Raw genomic sequence first — 8873 nt, 5'->3', positions numbered from 1 at the left:
AAGACCATATTTTTCTTTTTCTCTTTCTTTGGTATCATAGATTAAACCCAGAATGCTTTACAATGAGCCACATCCCCTTTTTATTTTTTATTTTGAGAGAAGGACCCAGTTGCTTAGAGCCTCACTAAATTGCCCAGGCTGGCCTCAAACGTGTAATCCTCCTGTCTCAGCCTCCCAAGTTGCTAGGATCACAGGCTTGTGCCTCCACACCCAGTTTTACATCATATTTCAAATTTAGATTATATGAACAACTGCCTGAAGCAAAAGGGAGTGACAAAGTTTTAAAACTTAGGTCTTTTCAACTTTAGGTGTTTTTCACTTTGTTAACATTTAAAACATGGTCAGACAATGTTCTGCAAATATAAATCTTCCAAATGGGTTTTAGTTCTGTATGGGAAGGAATTCAATATTCACCTCCAATTCTTTTAACATGGCTTTTCTGTTTCTGTATTCTTTTTTTTTTAAAAGGGAAAGAGAGAGAGAGAGAGAGAGAGAGAGAGAGAGAGAGAGAGAGAATTTTTAATATTTATTTTTTAGTTCTCGGCGGACACAACATCTTTTGTATGTGGTGCTAAGGATAGAACCCGGGTCGCATGCATGCCAGGCGAGCATGCTACCGCTTGAGCCACATCCCCAGCCTTGTTTCTGTATTCTTTATTTGGGTTCATTGAAAAAATGGTTGGCCAAATTTTATTGTGTAAGTTTTTTTGAAGGTCTGGGGAGTACACTATTTCCAGGGTGTAGAGTCTGGTCTAGATGGAGCACAATATGTTAAATGGGAATAATTATATATTATTATTAAGAATGGGGCTGGGGTTGTGGCTCAGAGGTAGAGTGCTCACCTAGCGTGCATGAGGCACTGGGTTTGATCCTCAGCACCACATAAAGTAAATTAAAGACATTGTGTCCACGTAGAACTAAAAAAATAAATATTAAAAAAAGAAGAATGACCGACTGCCTGTGTAGCTCCCTGGTAGATCATGTCCATATGTGTGAGACCTGGGTTCAATTCCTAGCATCCTGCCATTCTCCTGGTGGTGGTAAGGGCTGAAAATGACCAGCTATGATAAAGAGTGACTAGCTATAAGACATAAGAGAACTCTCGTGGTGCATGCCTGTAATCCTGGAGACTCAGGAGGCTGAGGCAGGAGGATTGCAAATTTAAGGCCAGCCTGGGCAACTTAGCAAGATACTGTTTAAAAGCCAAAAAATAAAAGGAGCAAAAGATATAAGGGAATTCTCTATGGTGCTGAAGGAGAGAACCCAAGGAAGGGCAAACTTGGAACATGTTCAGATCTCTTTGGGGAAGGTATTGGAAGTTCTAGTTCTCTAGAAATTCTCTAGTTTAGCCAGGCAGGAGCTGGCATCAAACTGCGGGGCAGATATTCCAAGTGCAGGTCAGGGTCAGGTGATTAGTAATTGCAAGTGAAAGGCAGATGATCTCCCTCACAGGATGTGGTTCTCCTGTGGGGAGGACATGGCTTCTTGATGTGTGTGACCCTCCAGGCCACAGGCAACCAAGCACAGACCAGCATGGGGGCTTTAGTTTCCATGTTTGAGATGCTGCAGAGATTTCACCAGGATGAAGCTACAATAGGGTCACAGTTCTATAGCAAGATAGCAAGTCCTCTTACTCACATAGCTCTTTCTCTTGTGCCAGAAATTGCAAGAAACTTCTACCTTCTGCAATGCCCCTTCAGACCTCTCTCCTGGGAAGGCTTAGTATTGCAGTCACTTCAAAGGAGAAAAAAAAAATGCTTAAAAGAATTCTTTTGGTTCTCAGGGAGCCTGTATTGAAGGGTGTATTTGGAGATGTGTCTCAATAAATGGAGTCACACACTGAGATTCTATTAGTCAGTTTTCTGTCACTATACCTGAGACAGTCAACTTATAAAGAGAAAAGGTATATTTTGATTATGTTTTGGAGGGTCCAGTTCATGATCAGGTAGATCATTGCTTTTAGACCTTGGTGGGGTGCTGGGTGGCAATGATGGGGGAGCACATGGTGGAGTAAACTGCTCACCTTATGGCCAGGAAGCAAAGAGAGAAAGAAGAAGGGGTTGAAGTCCTGTTATTCCCTTTGAGGACGCGTTCCCAATGACCTAAAGACCTCCCCCTAGGCCTTACCTCTTCAAGGTTCTACCAATTCTGGAGACCAAGTTTTTAGCCCATGAGCCTTTGGGGGCTATTCACTATCCAAGCCACAGAAGGTTCCTTCATGTTTGGGATCTTTGTGTGCCATTTGAGTGCTTCATTGGCCTTTTGGAATATAACCTCTGGTTATAACTGAGGAGTATGGCTTCTGGTTAAAAAACCTATGTGTGACCCTTGATCCCTGACCATGGTCAATGGCAGGCTTTCCCCGGGGGACCGTAGGGCGTTCTGCCCTCTGCATACACACTCGTCCCACTGCACTGAAGGAGCTGTGGTCAGGACTCAGGTGCCCCACTTGATCAGCCATGCTCTCTACACAAGAGCATCATTCTTTGGTCTCTTCCTCTTTATTGAGGAGAGGAGGAAGAAACTTTGGAAACACATTCCCTTCTCTGACTTACTACCCAGGACTTTTTCACTCTGAGTTTTCCTTCCTATCCTCTGCATCCCTGGGTTCATAAAACTACTGGAGCCTTTTGTTAAGGCTCCTTTCCCAATGAGACACCCCAGGACCATCTTGATTTACCTGACCCTTGATCATGTACCATTCCTTTAAGGACAAGGAAGAAGTGGGGAGTCAAAGCTTTCTCTGGTTTTAGCCACTTGTTTACACTGTTGGAGCAACGGATTATGGGCTTCCCTCTCCTGTTTGTGGTCTGCTGCTTTAAATCAGGAACTCGGACACCTAGCAGCTCACGTCTCTCCCAGCTCAGCTGAGTTTCTCACCCTAACATTCTTGGTCCACCCTAGTCCTCAGGGCTTTGTGGTAGGGCCTTGTGACATGAAATGTGGCTACGAAGAGGGCTAAGGGAAGCCTGTTTTTTTTTTTTTCCTCCCTTTGTACTGAATGTTTAGTTTGGAGAGGTGTGTTGTCAGCTTTTTTTATTCCTGTGATCAAAATACCTGACAAGAGCCACTCGGAGGAGGAAAAATTTATTTTGGCACACATTTTCACACTTGTCCACGGGGCTGACTTTGGGCCCAAGGTGAGGCAGAACATCATGGAGGCAGGGTGTGGCAGAGGGAAGGGGCTTGGTTCATGGTGACTCTGAAGCAGAGGCTGAGAGGGGAAGGCTCTGCTGGGAAGAGGAATCCCTCTAGGGCAGGCCCCTAGTGACACACCCTACAGCCATGATGTTCCACCTGCCTGCAGTTACTACCCAGTCAGTCCATCAAACCAGGTCACAATCAGGTCACAGCTTCCGTGATTTAATCATTTCACCTCCAAACATTCCCGCATTAACACGGGAGCATTCAGGGGACACCTCATATCCAAACCATAACAATAGGTGAAGAAATTTTACCAGGCTCTGTTCCTGTTGTTCTGTACAAATTTTCTATTCTAAATCTTTCTGGTGTGTGGTCTGCCCTTCACATCCACAATTCATTTGTTTCGAGGACTTTTTCATGGAAAAATAATTTTTCATATCCACGGGGGCTCCTCTTTTTCAGAGACACCAATTGTCCTTATTTTGGATCATCCTTATCTTTATTCCTTATGTATCATTTCTTGCAGGTTACATGAATATCTTTTTTCTTTTTTTAACCCTTGCATTCACTGTGATGTTTTCAAGTCATTCCTTCACGTTTTTAATTTTATTTCTATTCTACACCTGTTCATCCTATTTCTTGGTAAATTTATTAGGACTAGAGTGGAGTTCTTTTTCTTCTCTCTCTCTCTCTCTCTTTCTATCTGGGATTGAACTCAGAGGTGCTTAACCACTGAGCCATGTCCTGAGCCATTTTTATTTTTTAGTTTTGACGTGGGGTCTCACTAAGTTGCTTAAGGCCTTGCTAAATTGCTGAGGCTGGCCTTGAACTTGCAATCTTTCTGCCTCAGCTTCCTGAGTTGCTGAGATAACAGGTATGTACCATTATGACTAACTCTAATGGAGTTCTTTGGATGTCAATTATATCCATTCATCTCCTTTTCTGTTCTTCCTGTCACTTGATCCCTTGTCATATTCTCTCTCTTTTTTTTTTTTTTTTTTAACTTTATTTATTTTTCGGCAGTGCTGGGGATTGAACCCAGGGCTTTGTGCATGTGAGGCAGACACTCTACCAACTGAGCTACATCCCCAGCCCTCATTTATTTATTTATACATACTGGGAATGGAACCAGGGCCTGGCACGTGCTAGACAAGTACTCTATATCACTGAACTATATCCACAGCCCTTTTTAAAATTAAATTAAGTTTATTTATTTATTTATTGGTACTGCAAATCGAACCCAAGGGCATTTTGCCATTGAGCTACATACCCAGTCCTTTTTATTTTTTAATTTGAGACAGGATCTTCCTAAATTGCTGAAGTTGTTGCTAAAATGCTGAGGCTCGTTTTGAACTTGTGATCCTCTTGCCTCGGCCTCAATACGTCACGGATCACAGCTCTTTTTATTTTGAGACACAGTCTCCCTAAGTTGCTGAGGCTGGCTTTGGACTTCTGATCCTCCTGCCTTAGCCTCCTGAGTCACTGGGGTTAGAGGTGTGGGCCCCTGTGCTTGGCTTTTTTTTCCCTAGTCAGAGCACTTTTAAGGAATTTTTGGCTCTTCATTGGTTTTTTTTCTTTTTGTTTTGTTTGTTTGAATTTTGAGGTTTGGGTCTAATCATACACAAGCCCCCAGACTGTGTGGCTGAGCCATTTCTCTTTATCTTGCTCTAAGTTACTTTGGGCAACTTTCCAATTCATCTCTCCTGGGGCCTCGCCACATCCCCTTTCCTTCCATGTGAGGGAGAGATTCTTTCAGCATCTTGAGCCCTGAGAGGGACGGCTGTAAGTCCTGCTTCCTCATGGAACCTCAAACTTCTGTGCCTCCCTCGTATAGGAAGTCTTCCTCTCTCTCCCCCACTTCTCCCATTTATGCCCCTGAAATCCTGGGTTATTTAGCCTTTCGTCACTGTAACAAATACCTAAGATAATAAGCTTATAAAGAGAAAAGGTTTTTTAGCTCCCGGTTCTAGGGGTTTCAGTTCAAGGCCCATTGGTTTCCATCTGTGGTGTGGTATCGTGGCAGAGAGTGTGGGGTAGAGCAAGACCTCTTACCTCATGACCAGGAAACAAAAGAGAGAAAGAGGAAGGGGCTGGGGTCCCAACAAGCATACCTCCAGGGACCTGAAGATCTGCCACTGGGCCCCATCTCTTAAAAGATTCCATACCTCCCCATAGCACCACTCTGGGGACTAAGCCTTTAACACGTGGGCCTTTGGGAACATTCCAGATCCAAATATAGTGAGCCCTGACCTTCGTCCCCTGTAGATTCCTATCATAAGCTCCTACACGAGATTCATATGTCAATAAGAGAGAGTCCCTTCTAGCTTTGAGCCTCAGAAACTTCCCTGAGGGGATTCAAAGGGACTGGCTTCCCTCTGAGAAGTGTCTCGATGGGCAAACGTGCAACTTAGGCCGTCGAGGGGGAGAAATAAAGAATGTCTACGTGCTTGTGCCCTTTTCGATGCTTTATTCACTCAAATCACCCAATACAATTTCACTCTGTAGGTTCTTAATCAAGAAAATGTCAATCCTTAATGCTAGGCACTGCAATAGACACAATTAATCCACAGCAAAAAATTCTAAGTTAACTCTAAGCATTGCAAACACTCTTAATCATGATGGGCTCATGACAGACATTCCCTCTGCATGCTAAGCTCAAGTGTCAATCTCAAGTCTCAAGCCTTGGGTTCTAAGGCCAGCAGATGCACATTCACTCAGACCCCGGGGGTCAGGTCAGGGACCAATGGCAGCTTCTCCTGGGGTGGAGCTGACGGCCAGTGGAGGAGAGGGAAACGTCACCGTTCTCACTAGGGTCAAGATGTGACTCTAGAGTTTGAGAGTGGTGAGGATCATGCAGAGGATCAGGCAGATGATGAGAAGAGCTGGAATGTCAATCTAGGTCCTCGTCAGGCTCTCCGGCACGTGGCCGTCAGTGTCGGCTGGCTGAATGTCTGTTCATTGGCTCTATCATTTATGCTTAATCTTGGATCTTCTACTCACCCTTTCAATCCCTATCAGCCATTTCTGGGCTTCTCAGTGACGTCTTTAATTCTGGGGTCAGGACATCTGGTCTGGTGGTTTCTGCCCTGATCTGTCACCTCTGCCTTTATCAGGATGAAGGCGAGTGGCAGTGACTTCACTCTGAGTTTTATCAGGGTTGTGGAAAATGACTTATTTTTTTTTTTTCAGGCTAAGCCTGATGACAATATTGGAGGGCTCTGTAGGCGTGCCTGGTGGGGACTGCCGTTTTATTTTAAAATGGAGTTACTTAGGCTAAGGCCCTTCTTAAGTTAAGGGTGTGGGAGTGTTGAGAAGAAAACATAGACCATATCGTCTTCAGTTAGGGGAGATTTCAGGTTTTAGCGATCACAGGAAGTAGCAGTTGCAGGGATTGCAGAGATGGCCCAGGACCCTGCTGGAGCAACTGGGCAGGTGAGGAACCCTTAAGGAGATGGAGGGAGAGTGAGTTTTATCTGGGCTTCAGTAGATCTGAGGAATGTCCAGGGGGTGTATCCCAGGAAGCTCTACAGCAGATTTGTAGGGGTGCCAGTGGCTGTCAGGACAGTGGAGGTGGTTCCTGAGCTGTTACCCATGTCCCCAACCCAACCCCCAGAACAGCAGGCTTGGGTACAAGTGGCCTCTTCTGCTTTTCCTCAGGACACTTACCTGGGCAGGACTTAGGACCCTAGGTCTGGGACAGGGTGGGGCTCTTCTAGCAGGCTCTCTCAGCCCTGGAAGAATCTGATTCTCCAGAATTAATCTTTTCTTTATTTTTTTCCCCTTGATTAATGCAGATACATTTTTTTTAAAATTTTTAATATTTATTTTTTAGTTTTCGGCGGACACAACATCTTTGTTTGTATGTGGTGCTGGGGATCGAACCCAGGTCGCATGCATGCCAGGCAAGCACGCTACAGCTTGAGCCACATCTCCAGCCCCGCAGATACATTTTTGTTGATCCTTTCAAAAAACTGATTTTGTGTTTCAATTATTTTTTTTTATTTTTTTTGGAGAGGGGTGTGTGCTAGGGATTGAACTCAGGGACACTCAACCATGGAGCCACATCCCCAGCTTTATTTTGTATTTTATTTTATTTTTTAATATTTATTTTTTAAAATTGTAGTTGGACACAATACCTTTGTCGTCTTTACTTATTTTTTTATGTGGCGCTGAGGATTGAACCCAGGGCCTCGCACATTCTAGGCAAGTGCTCTATCGCCGAGCCACAACCCCAGCCCCTATTTTGTATTTTATTTAGAGACAGGATCTCATTGAGTTGCTTAGCACCTCTCTTTTGCTGAGGCCACTGACTCTGAACTCCTGATCCTCCTACCTCAGCCTCCAGAGCCACTGGGATTACAGGTGTGTGCTACCATGCCCTGCTCAATTATTTTCTTTATTTTCTACTCTTGACTTCTTAATTTCTGGCCTACTCTTTACTCTTTCTTTTATTCTTCTTGCTTTTAGTTTTTTTTTTTTTTTTTTTTTTTTGCTTGCTCTTTTCCTAGTGGAAAACTAGGTTATTGATTTGATTGTTTTCTTTTTTCCTAATGTAGGCATTCACAGATATGAATGGCCTTCTAAGTACCACTTTAACTGCATCCAATCATTTTGGGCTTCTTCTGTTTTCATTTTTATTTACCTCCAAGTCTTGTATGATTTCTCTTTTAATTTCCTCTATGATATATTGATTATCTAGGACTGTGTTATTTAATTACCGTGTATTTGTGAGTTTCATAGATGTTTTCCTGCCATTGATTTTTTATTTTTTTTAAAGACAGAGAGAGAGAGAGAGAGAGAGAGAGAGAGAGAGAGAGAGATAGGGAGAGAGAGAGAAGAGAGAGAATTTTTTAATATTTAGTTTTCATTTTTTGGTGGACACATCTTTATTTTATTTTTATGTGGTGCTGAGGATCAAACCCAGCGCCCCGCACATGCCAGGCGAGCGTGCTACTGCTTGAGCCACATCCCCAGACCCACCATTGATTTTTTATTTCATTTCATTGTGATTGGAGAACACATTTTGTATTATTTTTGTCTTTTTAGTTTGTTAAGGTTTTATGAACAGAGTGGTGCATGCCCGTAATCCCATCTACTCTGGAGGCTGATACGAGGATCATAAGGCTAAGACTAGTCTCAGCAATTTAGCAAGACACTGTCTCAAAATTAAAAAAAAACAAATTGCAGGGTAGTGGTGGTGGTGAGGGGGAGCTCAATGATACGGTACCCCTGAATCACAATAAATTTTTTGGTACAGATTTGTTTTATGGACTAGCATATTATCTATTATAAAAAATGTTTCATGTGTCCTTGAAAAGAATTCTTTTATTGTTGGGTGTTCCATAGATGCCTGTTACATATAATTGGTTTATAGTGTTAAGTCTTCTATCTCTTAATTGATTTTTTATATAATTGTCCTAACCATTTTGTAAATGAGTCATTGATGTCTCCAACTCTTTTTGTTGGATTGTCTTATTTCTTCCTTCATTCCTTTCAGTTTTACTTCATGAATATTTGTGCTCTGCTCTTAGGTGGATATTTATTTAAAATTGTATGTATTCATAATAGAATGTCCCTTTAATCATTATAAAATATCCCTCCTCATCAAGAGCAACATTTTTTGTTGTTGTTGAATATCTATTTTGTGTGATATCACTATAACCAGTCCAGTTCTCTTGTGGTGTTGTAATATTCCATTTATTTGTATCCTTGAATCTAACGGGTATCTC

General features: G+C 42.8%; 1 non-coding gene across 1 annotated transcript; it reads right to left on the bottom strand.

The window, feature by feature from the left end:
- Window positions 1–4161: 4161 nt before the first annotated feature.
- On the bottom strand, window positions 4162–4234 carry Trnav-cac (transfer RNA valine (anticodon CAC)). Its single transcript has one exon. It is a non-coding gene; the product is annotated as a tRNA-Val (tRNA).
- Between the last annotated feature and the right edge of the window lie 4639 nt (window positions 4235–8873).

Source organism: Callospermophilus lateralis, chromosome 11 (genome assembly GCF_048772815.1).
Source record: "Callospermophilus lateralis isolate mCalLat2 chromosome 11, mCalLat2.hap1, whole genome shotgun sequence".
Classification (NCBI taxonomy): Eukaryota; Metazoa; Chordata; class Mammalia; order Rodentia; family Sciuridae; genus Callospermophilus; species Callospermophilus lateralis.
Note: the sequence above shows the minus strand (reverse complement) of the source record. Positions and strands in the feature narration are given on the sequence as shown.